Source organism: Callorhinchus milii, unplaced genomic scaffold (assembly GCF_018977255.1).
Source record: "Callorhinchus milii isolate IMCB2004 unplaced genomic scaffold, IMCB_Cmil_1.0 Scaffold310, whole genome shotgun sequence".
Classification (NCBI taxonomy): domain Eukaryota; kingdom Metazoa; phylum Chordata; class Chondrichthyes; order Chimaeriformes; family Callorhinchidae; genus Callorhinchus; species Callorhinchus milii.
The window spans coordinates 46,640-59,979 of NW_024705051.1; the positions used below are offsets into that span (position 1 = coordinate 46,640).

The window sequence follows — 13,340 nt, forward strand, 5'->3', positions numbered from 1 at the left end:
ACTCGGCGACGCCGCTGATTGGCGGCGTGACGAGGATGGCGATGGAAACCCCGCAGGAGATCTTCCATGTGGCCGGACGATGGAGAGAGATGACGGCGAGCAGCGACGCAGCCCGGATCCAAGAATCCACACGCGAACCCCGAGCGCCGGGTCCGCTCCCCCTTATATCTCCCCAGGCGTGGCTAGGCCCCGCCTCCAGCCATGCCCTTTCACGGAACCTTCGAGCAGGTTACCGGAGCATCTCGGCCAACCCCACCTATTACCTTTTCCCCAGATACCTCTCCCTCTACGATTGGATGTTACATTAACCGTGCCCGTACCTGTGCTTCCCTTTCCCAGCCAGCAGGTGTCCTTATGTCATTACATAAGTGTAGTGTAATCGCGGAATGTCACTGAGTAGTGACGGCCCTAGAGAGGCACGGTGAGCACTGATTTATAGCGATGGATGGCACCACACTCGGCGTGCAGTGTCATCCCTACAGGATAGAGTGTGAGGGTGCCGGCTGCAGGAAAGGGGTTACTAAAGGCCATGGCACTCTGGTTGATCCGTAAAGACACATGACCGGTTAAGTCTACAGAGGGGCCCCAAGTGGGGGCTAGGGGTGGTCACGTGGTCGGGGTCCAGATCCTGCTCAAGGATTCTGGAAGGTAGTCGTGACCAAGGGCGGAGCCAGCCACGCAACAGAGAATATAAGCCGGGTCCCCCAGAGGGACCGGCGTTGTTGTTCATCCTGAAGAACCTTCGTCTACGTTCTACGTTCTACCGAGTCTCCAACACGTGGACCTGGACCCAAGCTGTGGTCCGGTCCGTAGTAGCAGTTGCATTGTACTCAGTGTAGTTAGCCTGGTGGTCACCACCATAAGTTGTTATTCTGTTAAGGGGCAGTTACCCGTGTGTTGGTGTTAAATAAATGTGTTGCCTCCAAGAGTACATCTGCGACTCAGTTGAACTCACAACATAAGTATGAAAAATTTGACGATATTAATATATTAATTAGACGTATGTGTATTGCATGTTAATTGATGTTAATTGAGTGTAAGTGTAATGTGATCAATCGTATGTGATTAAATATTACGTGAAAATGTATGTATTTGATCTATGTGTGTGTATATGGGAGTATTATTAATGTGTATGTTAGTTTGTATAATGATCAATAGGTGTGCGTGTATTATTATTTATTATTGGATCGGCTTCGTTGTCTCGGGGTGTATTCTGTGTGTGTGGTTATTTGTGATTGATGTGTGTGTGATGTGATGCTCGGCTTCGTTGTCTAGGGCGTATCGTGTGTGTGTGACGGTGTATGTGATCCTTAGCTTCGTTGTATAGGGGTGTATACAGGTAGGAACAACAGTTCCACACTGCCCACCAGGGATTATTTGTCTGTCGTGCATAGCCACACCCTCGATTTGTATTTTATAGAGCGCCTCGGGCGGGCTCAGCACCACGTGACGCGCCGCCCCACGCAGCTTTTGCCGCGTTACACGGATCGCACGAATGCGCTGTCTAACCAAGTTTTGACATTCCCACTCCGAAGGAACGTGTTTAAGGGAGACCCGGCCAGCAGACAAATCAAAGCATTCCACAATTGAACAAATGAGTTAAAACAAAATATCCAGAGGCACGTTCAGTTCAATCGATAAGGCACTTATTAACAACATGAATTACAGATGGTGATGGTAGCGAGGCTAATTTGAACCTTTTCGTGTGGACCATGTTAAAGAGAAAAAAACCCGTTAAAATCACTTGAGTACACAACTCAATTGACTCACGGCCTGGTATTGGGACTGTGATTGCATTAACGAGGCGCGTGCCAGTAGCTTGGCTCGTGAACGGCGCCTCACACAATGGGCGCGCGTGCAATGAGCGAATCTTCGCTGTGATTGGCTCCCGATGATTGGCCTGCAGGGGAAGATGGGCGGAGGCACGCGCGCGTAATTCTGTCACGTGATGTGAGCTCCCTCAATGGACTCTCAACATACTCACTTGGGGGTCGTGATTGCGTCTATGAAGCCCGAGCGCGCGTGGCTGGGCTCGTTAACGGAGTCTCACGCAAAATAGGAACGAGTGCAGGAAGCGCCACCCATCCAATTAGTGACTCATCATACTGATTGATTCGCGATGATTGCCTTCTCTCTCCGACCCCCATGATTGGCCAGGGATGGGAAGGCAAACCCGCGTGATTGTTCCACGTGACGTGCGCTCCCTCGATATAAAGGAGGGAGCAGACGGCACACCGCATCTGCTCTTCACGGGGCTGACTGCTGTTGTAAGTGGTGAGTGGGGTGGGCTACATTGCTGGGCTTGCTGTAGGATTTGCTGTTGTGCCTCTTTCCAGGCCATGTTGGGTACATGTTGGTCGTCTTTTTTTCATACTTTTATTTAACTTTCTGCGTGGTCAGTTTTCTTTTTTAACTTTGAGGATTAATGTCTTCGGAGGTACTAAGCCGAACGAGCTGACGCTTTCTACACGCACTCGCCGCGCATGACGATTCATTTTGCTCCTTATTGCGTTTTAACAATCCACGTAACCTTCCATTTCGACATTTTTATGCAAGCCAACCACTCATTAAAGACACCAAATTTGAATAATTTTGGGTCCAAGAGTTTTATACTGCAAATAAAAGCATGCATTAGCTTGTTTACCTAAATTTTCCCTTAACATCAACAATGGGCTTGTTGTTTGAACAAATATTTTCCAGTATTAGCCGGGTTGATCTCCCCGTATTTTTTTTAAACCATGTCTGTTCTGTACCTTTTTCAAAGTCTCACCTGCCAAAATTCTGGCTGAATCTCTAATGTTTAAAAAATGGATTCGTAGCATAGGGCTGCACTACTTCCGTTTTATTGACCTGAAATCTGAGGGTTGTATGGCAGAAGCTGAAAACCCTTTTAAGTTTGAAACAGTTAATGGGAATTCTCAAATTAATTTTATTTGTCCTGCCACCTATTTTTTTTTTATCTAAAGAGGGTCTAATTTGACCCCTTTTTCAAACGGTGCTGTCATAATTTCTCCACCCTGATATGATGCAACACCTAATGACCACTGCATTATGCCTGCGCTCTAAAAAACCTCTGCTGTTTATTTTTCGGCCAGGATGGTTCTTGCCTGGGCGATCTGCATATGCAAACATGGTTGCCTTTGATTATAGGGTTAATCTGGTTTCCCCACACTACCTTAACCCAACTGCTTCTGTTCATATGACCCGTTTAGGTCGCCTTCAGCCAAGTCCCTGGATCGTCTATCCGAGCTTTTCATTATTCGTGGCAAGAAAAGGTATTTGTGCTACTGCAACTTGACACGTGCATCCTCTTGCATTGCCCCACTGCATGATGGTCTACTGTGGCTGAGTGGATCGAGGGTTGTGGAATGGGCCATACTCTATCCTGCTGTTTGATGTTGGGAGAAAAATGTATGGGAATTTAGTTTTGATACTCTGCCACCAACAATGCCCGCAGTTCCATGAGCACGCACGCTTGTGCTTGAAGGACTAATTGTTAATTTATCGCGAGAGTTCATTGTGTTGCGCACTTTTTGCTTTAATATTGATTCCACAAATTTAAATCTAAAAACGGTAGTAATTTTGACTGATTGGTTTATGTTGCATACTTGCCAAAGATTTAAAACCTGATTTTAACAACATGTAAAATGGCTATTGCGCACTATTTGGTGCCCACTTTTTCAGCCCTTCCGAAGTATTTTAATGTCCAAATTTTAAGACGCGAATGGTACTGAACTACAGTTGCTAGTGAACTGTAGTCCTGAATCTGTTTTTTGTAAATGATAGTAAGGCAGGAATACTTGGCTTGAAACATGCTTTCCCTTCCGTCTCCATCCAGGTTGACATAATGTCGTACCCACTTACGCTGCACATCATTGGAGGCCAAGGTGGAAATGCGTTCTCGTTTGATGGAGGAGCAATGCGGCCACGCTGCAGAAACTCTCCGTGAGCGTTGGAGGCTGGCAAGTGAGGGGTGTGGAGGTGTGGCTGACTGACGGGCGAAGGCAGAATTCGGCACCGTGGACTCCTCTGCTCAGCAGTTTGAATTCCAGTCGGGCGAGTTCATGTCGCAGCTCTCCCTGTGGGGCAATGGGGCCGGCACGCGTCTGGGTGCCATCAAGTTCAGAACGAGCCGCAACCGCGAGTTCTTTGCCAAGATGACGGACTGGGGGCTCAAGACCGAGTACAAGATCGACGTGGGCTCCGGCATCTGCTTGGGCGTTCAGGGCCGAGCGGGGGCTGACATCGACTCCATGGGCTTCCTTTTCATCAATGCTGTGAAGTCGTCGGTGATCCAGAACATGAAGTACCCAACTATGCACCAGGTTCTGCCTAACGTGCAGATGGAGGAGATTAAAGAAATGGAGTACATAAACGACACCAGCGTCATGCAGTCTCACACCTTCGAGAGCTCCAAGATGATAACCAAAAGTCGTCGTGGTCTACGACCAACAAGATCGAGTTCACCTTCAGCCTGACCGTCTCGGCAGGCATACCTGAGGTCGTGGAGGGGAGCCGGGTTCAGCTTCACCGTGAGCTCTGAGACCACGCACGCATTGGAGAACTCGGAGGAGCGGACGGAAACTCTCACGTTCCCCGTCTCGGTTCCTCCGCACAAGACTGTCACCGTTGTCGCCAAAATCGGGCGTGCAAACATCGACCTCCCGTACACGGCCCTGCTGCGCATCACCTGCATGAATGGCGCACTCTTTGACGTTCCCCTGAGTGGCGTCTACAAGGGGCTCACTTACACCAAAATGACCGCCCGTGCTACTGAGAAATAGAGCAGCATTTTGTACCGTTTTTGATCAAATGTTCTGAAAGAATAATTGTGGCTGACTACGAATAAAAGCCTTCTGCATTGCACTTCAATTTTCTCTTTGCATGTTTGTGGTTGCATGTAAGAATTTACATTTTTACGAGGTTCTAATGTTTAAAACATGGGTATTTCACCATTTGCTGTTGGCAGGGATTATTTTGTAGTTGCATTGAGCTTCGTATTCTAAATTTGACGTTTTCGTGACTGCAAGGATCTTATTTTGGTTCTTTTCACCGTGACTTTACTGAAAGAACCAGAGAGTCTCGAGCTTCATATCCTCCATTCTGCTTTGCATGGCCATTATTGAAACGGTGGGTTGGTGGTATGTTTTATAGGTAGAACAACCGGTTCCACACTTCCCACCAGGGATTATTTGCCTGTCGTGCACGAATGTGCTATCCAACCGAGTTCCTACCTGCCCACTCTGAAAGAACGTGTTTTACCAATTGTGATAATACGATGATTCTTGCTTTACCTTTAACTGATGAGGATTCTCGCTGACACATTTACTGGTTATGATGTTAGTGTAATTGTCTGGTCTAAGATAATTACGCATGAACTTAGGAAGGAACCAGTCGGACTTTTCTGTGTTAAACAACTTTATCTAGTAACATTTAAAACGAGCTTTTATGAAATGTACTAGTAATGGAAGAACTCCAGGAAGTGGCCCCGACGCTTGTCATAACGTAAGGGACCGTGGCCAATTACAGCCAACGTCAGTTGACCGTGGACAATTAGGCCGAAACAAAACATAAAGAATGTTTAAAAAAATATATTTTTTATGATAGCATATAGTATTGTCAGTATGACATAAGTATACCAGGTTTGCAGTCGATACGACATTGGGAAGTGGGTTAAAATTGAGTTGCAAGATTTGAGGCTATGGCAACAGTGAGTTAAATGAAAGTGTGTAAAAATACTCTAATATGCGAACACCCTTATGATCGGAATTGCCACAACAGTACTCCTGCAGATATAATACTCATCGATCCGTCTAATTAAGCCTCAATGGTTACGTTGTTAAACTGAGCAATAGAACAACTCCATAGTAGCGCGACAGCATACGAAGATAGGGAAGTCCTTACAAATGATAAAATGCATACGCAACCGTGTTAAAGAAACATGTGCCCAATGGCAAAAGGGGGCATCAATGAATTCATTGGTAAGATTATCGGATTAAAATAAATATTTCAAAACAATATTGTTCATGCGAGTGTGTCGGTTTGGCTAATAGATGCTTATAAATATTTCGTGTGACATCAATGAATTCGTAAGTTTGTGCAATTCAAGAAATGTCCCGAAACAATAGTGTACATGCGAGTGTGTAGATTCGTGACATAGATGCTTACAAATGTTTAGTGTGACATCAATTAACTCATTGGTAAGATTATGTGATTAAAAAGAAAACGAATGACCAAAAACACTTATAAACGACTGCACTCATGCAACTCTAGGGACAGAACAATGCTTTTCACGACCAGCTAATAGTTAACACCACCTTGGAATGGCAACCATTTTCGAAACAAAAAAAGCTTTTTGGAACAATCTTATTCGCACCAATATGCGCGATGTGTGTGTGTGTTGGACGGCAGTCACCACGAGGTCCAACTGTGGTCCTTGGGTCCAGAAGGCGATGAGTCGTCGCACAGCGTTTTTCCTTGTACTAAAAATACATCAGGTCCCCAGCAGGGGGCGCTGGATCGGCGGGTATGTGTGTCGAACACAGGGCGCTCTCGGCTGCACCGTCAAGCTCTGTCCACCGCTGGAGTGGTTGCTGAGTCGGCACGCTCGTGGTTAGTCATTAGCTGCTGCGCTGCTGGTCTTGTGAGGAGCAGCTTGCGCGACCACCCTTGGTGCCCCCCATTCCCACAGGAGGGCTCCTGTGGTGAGCTGCTCGTTCGCTGCTCCCCACTCACTCTCCCAAACTCATCAAGTGTATTCGCACACCTCTTAGCTACTCACAACTCTTGGCTAATCACAGTATTATATGAGTGTGGGTTGTTCGATGCATGTGAGGTTAAGTAAGTGTGGGGTTTGGTGAGTGTGGGTTGTTCGGTGCGTGTGGGGTTCAGCGCGTGCGGGTTATTCGGTGAGTGTTTAGTTTTGGTGCTTGTAGGTTGTTCGGTGCGTGTCGGGTTCAATCCGTGTGGAGATCCGTGAGTGTAGGGTTGAGTGTGTGTGGGTTGGTCGGTGCATGTGGAGTTCGGTAACTGTGTGGTCCGGTGAGTGTGGGATTCGTGAGTGTCTGGTTCCGTGAATGTGGGTTGCGCGGTGCACGTGGGTTGTTCCGTGAGTGTGGGGTTCGGTGCGTGGGTTGTTTGGTGCGTGTGGGGATCGGTGAGTGTGGGGTTTGGTGTGTGTGGGTTCTTCAGTGCATGTGGGGTTCGGTAAGTGTGGAGTTTGGTAACTGTCGGTTGTTCGGTGCATGTGGGGTTCAGTGCATGTGGGTTCGGTGAGGGTGGGGTTCGTTTATTGTGGATTTCTTTGCACGTGAAATTCGGTGCATTTGGGTTGTTTGGTGAGAGTGGGGTTTGGTGAGTGTCAGTTGTTCGGTGCTTGTCTGGTTTCATGAGTGTGGGGTTCGGTGCGTGAGTTGTTTGGTGAGTGTGGGGTTATGGTATCGGGTGGTTTGTGATAAACTACCTCAGGCCGTGACGACCCTGCCTTACGCGAGTCCCAGGCACAGCTGGCCCGGCTGTCAGTACCTGGTAAGGGCCCCTCCCAGGGTTACGCGGTTTTCTCACTGCCTTGTGAGTGTCTCGGGAGAGTCAATGGCTAAGGGAGTAAACCCCGACAGAAAATCAAGCGGTTTTGTGACGTTCTGCGACACATTCCCGGCAGCCCCTGCAGCCAAACTGGTACCAAACGTCGTGCTACGCACTCCTTTGGACATCACCAGCAAGGCCGAGGGGGGGATCCTGACGCATGGGCAACCCAGGATTTACAGAAAAACCTGCCCGGACTTTGCGCCAACAAGAGGTGCAAAAATGGGGAGAGGACACTCCTCGGCCACCTAATCGTGGCCAAGAAACACGGATGGCAGTAGTCATTTTAGATTGGCGTAAAAAATGGGCGCCACGGGTTGCCATCGTCGGTGGGAGGGGTCATTGCACCCCAATGGATAACTACCGCCCGCCTCAAGCTTGGCAACCCCCGGCCAATAAGGTGCTTTCCCGCCACGGCTCACCTACTCCAATGGGTGCTTGGAGCTTATGGTTCATCACCAGACAAGTGGGCTGCAACACCTGCACCAGACAAAAGCAAAACAAAACGAAAGAAGGTTCCAGCCCTTCATTTTGCAAGCTGGAATGTACGTACAATGTGTTCTGGACTCTCCGAAGATCTATTTCAGATTGAGGACATCCGCAAGACTGCAGTTATCGACAGGGAGCTGGCGAGACTTCATATGGATATTGCAGCACTGCAGGAGACCCGGCTTGCTGGCAGTGGCTCACTACGAGAGAGTGACGACACTTTCTACTGGCACGGAAAACAGCAGAACGAACCAAGGCAACACGGTGTTGGGTTCGCCGTCAAAAACACACTCCTTGGCATGATAGAACCACTTCAGGCTCTGATCGGATTCTGCTCATGAGACTGCTCACTGCTTCTGGCCATGTAAACATCCTGAGTGTCTACGCCTCAACACTCTACTCACCTCCGGAGATTCATGACCAGTTCTATGAAGAGCTTCACAATATTATTAGCAAAATTACCAACTCTGAGCACATGTTTCTGTTCGGAGACTTCAATGCAAGAGTTGGGGTTGACCACGACGCGTGGCCCGCATGCCTAGGCTATCACGGCATTGGAAAGATGGATGCCAGTGGCCAAAGACTACTGGAGCTTTGTTCATACCACAATCTCTGTATCACAAACTCATTCTTTCTTACTAAACCATACCATAAAGTATCATGGAGACATCCAAGGTCTCTTAATTGGCACCAACTGGACCTAGTCATCACCCGACGAGCCCTCCTCAACCCAGTACTCATCACACGCAGCTACCACAGTGCAGTCTGTGACACCGATCACTCGCTGGTATCCAGCAAGGTCAGACTACGCCCAAAAAAGATACACCGCCTCAAACAAAAGCGCTACCTACGCATCAACTCTGACAAAACCTCCCTCCCAGAGCTCACTCAATAATTCTTCTGGAGCTGCCACCGCATTCACTTGCAATTGCTGTGGCAAGGATTGCAACTCAAGGATTGGCCTACTAAGTCATTCTAGGCGCTGCAAAACCTACAGCTGACCTCGTAAGGCGCAAAATAATTGTCTCTCGAAACACAAAGGCCGATGTGTGGGGTTCAGTGCGTGTGGGATCGGTGAGTGTGGGTTATTCGGTGAGTGTGGGGTTCGGTAACTGTGTAGTCTGGTGAGTGTAGGGTTCGGTGCATGTCAGTTGTTCGGTGCGTGTCTGGTTCCGTGAGTGTGGGTTGTTCGGTGCGTGTCTAGTTCGGTCGTGTGGGTTGTTCGGTGCATGGGGGGTTCAGTGCATGTGGGGATCCAAGAGTGTAGGGTTTGGTGCGTCTGAGCATTGGTGAGTGTAGGGTTTGGTGTGTGTGGGTTCGCTGAGTGTGGGGTTCGATGAGTGTTGGTTGTTCAGTGCATGTGGGGTTGTTTGGTGCGTGTGGGGTTTGGTGCATTTGGGGTTCGTTGAGTATGGGGTTCGGTGTGTGTGGGTTGTTTGGTGCATGTGGGGTTCTGTAAGTGTGGGTTCGGTGAGTGTAGGGTTCGGTGAGTGTGGGTTGTTCGGTGCATGTGCGGTCGGTGTGGGGTTTGGTCAGTGTGTGGTTCGGTGAGTGTAGGTTGTTCAGAGAGTGTGGGGATCCGTGTGTGTAGGGATCAGTGAGTGTAGGATTTGATGTGTGTGGATTGTTTGGTGCATGTGGGGTTCCGTGAGTGTGGGGTTCGGTGAGTGTGACGTTCGGTGTGTGTGGGATTCGGTGCTAGTGGAGTTCGATGCGTGTGGGGTTCGTGAGTGTGGGTTATTCAGTGAGTGTGGGTTGTTTGGTGCGTGTGTGGTTCGCTGCTTGTTGGTTGTTCGGTGCATGTGGGGTTGGGTGAGTGTCGGGTTTGGTGCATGTCGGGTTGGGTGAATGTGGGTTGTTTCTTGCATTTGGGTGTAGGTTGTTCAATGAGGGCTGTGAGTGTACACATGGTGGCTCTCGACTCCAGCGAGTTCTCAGTCAATGACGCCACTGCCATTAACACGTCTCGTGCTTCCGGTATGCACGTACCGTACGTTGAACTTATTTAGCACCATACTCTCTGGTTCTTTCGGTAAAGTCACGTAGATAGAAAATGAATAGATCACGACGTTTCGATCGCAACACAAGCAACCGTCATCAGGTGAAACCAACACAGCAGGAGAACTCCTGACGTAGGAGTTCTCCTAATAGATCACGAAACGTTAGTGATCTATGAATTTTCCATCTACGTGACTTTACGGAAAGAACCAGAGCGTATGGATTCCTGCAGCCACGAAAGCTTCAAATCAAGATTCTTTAGCACTGTACATAGCCAACCGTGCAAAAAAAAATGCTTCAAATCGCTTTAAACTATTGTCATTGTAGTGCGTATTTATTAAAATGTCTATTTATTAAGGAGAACGTGTTGTCTATATTTAATTAAAGTTGCGCATTTTGATGTGACGTCACATTTCTCAACCCCCACCTTGTAACACATCGCCACAAATGTCTGACCCCCCCAGGTGCGTGACGTCATTTATGGACGGCCCCGAATTGGATGTGCAGGGGAAGGACAACACTAAACACACGGAACACGATTATTTGGTTCTTTCGGTTAAGTCACGTCTAAAGATAAAATAATAAATTAAATTAAATAATAGCATACGACGTTTCGATTGCAACACAAGCAATCATCAGGTATAATGAAATAGCGACATAAAATCTAACCAGAAAACTATAGACAAACATATTAGCAGACAGATATCACCAAGATACATAGAGGGAGCAACACAGGAACCAGAGAGGGGTGATCATCTCTGGTTCCTGTGTTGCTCCCTCTATGTATCTTGGTGATATCTGTCTGCTAATATGTCTGTCTATAGTTTTCTGGTTAGATTTTATGTCGCTATTTCATTATACCTGATGATGATTGCTTGTGTTGCAATTGAAACGTCGTATGCTATTATTTAATTTAATTTATTATTTTATCTTTAGACGTGACTTAACCGAAAGAACCAAATAATCATTTACTGCAGTCACGAAAGTTCTAAAATTAAGATTGACACGGAACACGTTTCTCAGCCAAGGTCGATTTAACAAGACTGCAGCTTCCTGTCATGAATCTCCAACCAAATGCTGGCACCAGTGCAGAGCAATCACAAATTTTCAGTTTTAAGTAGTTTAGCCATTCCATCGCGTTGGACATTGTTGAATTGGAGATACACCCATCACCACTAAACAATAGCCGCAATTCGCCACGAGGTGGCGGCAACGTTATCCTGGCGCTTGTGCCTGGCGAGGTGCATCTTGAGGTCACGTGAAGTGTTGAAGGCTCACTGACAGTAGTTTGCGGGACAGACCCAGGTGCCATTGGGTTGACTTGAGATAATGTAAACCCACTGGCTATCAACAGAGATTCATTCATGAAGCAATCCATATATACAGACACAGACACAATTTCAACCGAGAAGATGTGTACAAACTTAGCAATCATTGGAATGACGTTATCAACCAGTTTAAGTCATACCTGGCTGTGATGTTCCCATGCTGCCACCTTCCGATGTTAGTTGTTATTTTCGGCTCTCCGATTTTACATGAAGAGGTTAAATTTCTCACACCAACACAGCCACCTTCGTGTGCTGTACCTCGGCGTGGCGGTGACTCTGCGATCTTACATTACCATGCTAATCTCTCACATTAACATAGCCACTCGCCATGGAGGCCGCTCACCGATTACCTGGAAGCCCTTTAATTTGTGGAAACCTACCGCCATCGCAGTCGCTGCCCATCACTTGCATTAACATTAGCTGCCCCTCCCATGCTGCTGACATTTGGGCTACGCCCATTTTAAACCTTTATAAACAGTTTGCCTTTAGAAAATAACCCCCCTTTCCTGATGACGATCGCTTGTGTTATGATCGAAACGTCGTTTTTTTTTGTTATTTCTTTGAACCAATCTAGGTGATATTCTTTGGGTCTTTCAGTAAAGTAATGTAGATGGTTCAAAGAAAATAACAAAAACTACGACACCTTTATATTTACGCGATCTAACACAAAAAACCCTTAATGTGTTCAACTTAGCTTTCACTGTTTATCAAATACCGTGCAGATGAACGCACGTGTCGATCAATCAACTAAACACTGTAGTCAACTGCGCGTTATGGTCGGTTTATATTTCATATTTTATATTATATGTTATGTTATATACTAGCGGGAAGTACCCGGCGTTGCCCGGGTCTTAAAAATATTTCAAAACTACTCTGAAAAATCTAACAGCAGTGCGTACTGACTGTGGTGGTACCTGCTATGATTACAGCAGTGCATACTGTGGTGCTACCTGCTATGATTACAGCAGTGCATACCGACTGTGGTGGTACCTGCTATCACTACAGTAGTACATGCTGACTATAGCAGTATTTATCGACTCTATAGCACAAAGTACTCACCGGACAGAGTGGCGTGGTGAGGCCTAGTCCTGTGCAGAGCCTCCGGCCTCTTCCTAGATTGTCCAGCCGGCCGAGGTGGCACCTTGGCAGGCTGGGGCTGGGCTGCTACCCCTGACCCCCCCCTCCCCAAGCCACGATCTCCATCTAGCGAGTGCATAGTAGTAATAACTGCACGCATCGCGGTGGGGGGGGACATCACACAGTGAAGAATTAACGTCAGCGTTTAGTGTATTTTTATAGAATTTTTAACGTGAAAGAAAATGTCCCCCTCACTCCCACCGAAGACGTGCGACTTGGCATGGGCCGTCCCCTCCACCAAAGGCGCGTGAGTTGGTATGGTCGTGTATACATAAATCAAATAAATGATAAGTGCACAAAAAGCGCACTAAATTGCTAATTAAACAAATTTAAAGTTGACGGACATGAAAAAGAAATAGCGCTTGCTCACCGCGGGGCTTACGGCTTGGTGCTTGGCAATTCTAATTACGTAAACCCCACCGTTGGAGAGGCAAATCGTTCGCAAGCGCGCGAACAGACACAAACCCACAAACAAACCCACAGACAATGTTTTACTTTAATATATATAAGATTATACTTCGGTTAATATTTCGTTTCCCAAATGCAGGAATCTCCCTACGAGCCACACCATACGTTACACCGACATCGGCCGCCTGAGGCGCGCGCGCTCCCGGGGCGCGCTCACAGCAGCGGCTGGTGGGGCCGTTTGTAAGAGGGCCGGGTGAGGGGGCAAAAAACGTTGTTAATTTAAGACGCACATTAGGGGAAACTTTCTAGATCGTTTCAAGAGTTCGATTCCAAGTCACACGGATTGAATGAGGTCATGGTGTTCCATCTCACACGCTGAGCAAGATGGCCGCCTGA

At 47.5% G+C, this 13,340-nt stretch overlaps 1 pseudogene; it reads left to right on the top strand.

Moving 5' to 3' along the window:
- The first annotated feature begins 3,847 nt into the window (after positions 1 to 3,847).
- On the top strand, positions 3,848 to 4,784 carry LOC121852006 (annotated as a pseudogene).
- The last annotated feature ends 8,556 nt before the right edge of the window (positions 4,785 to 13,340 follow it).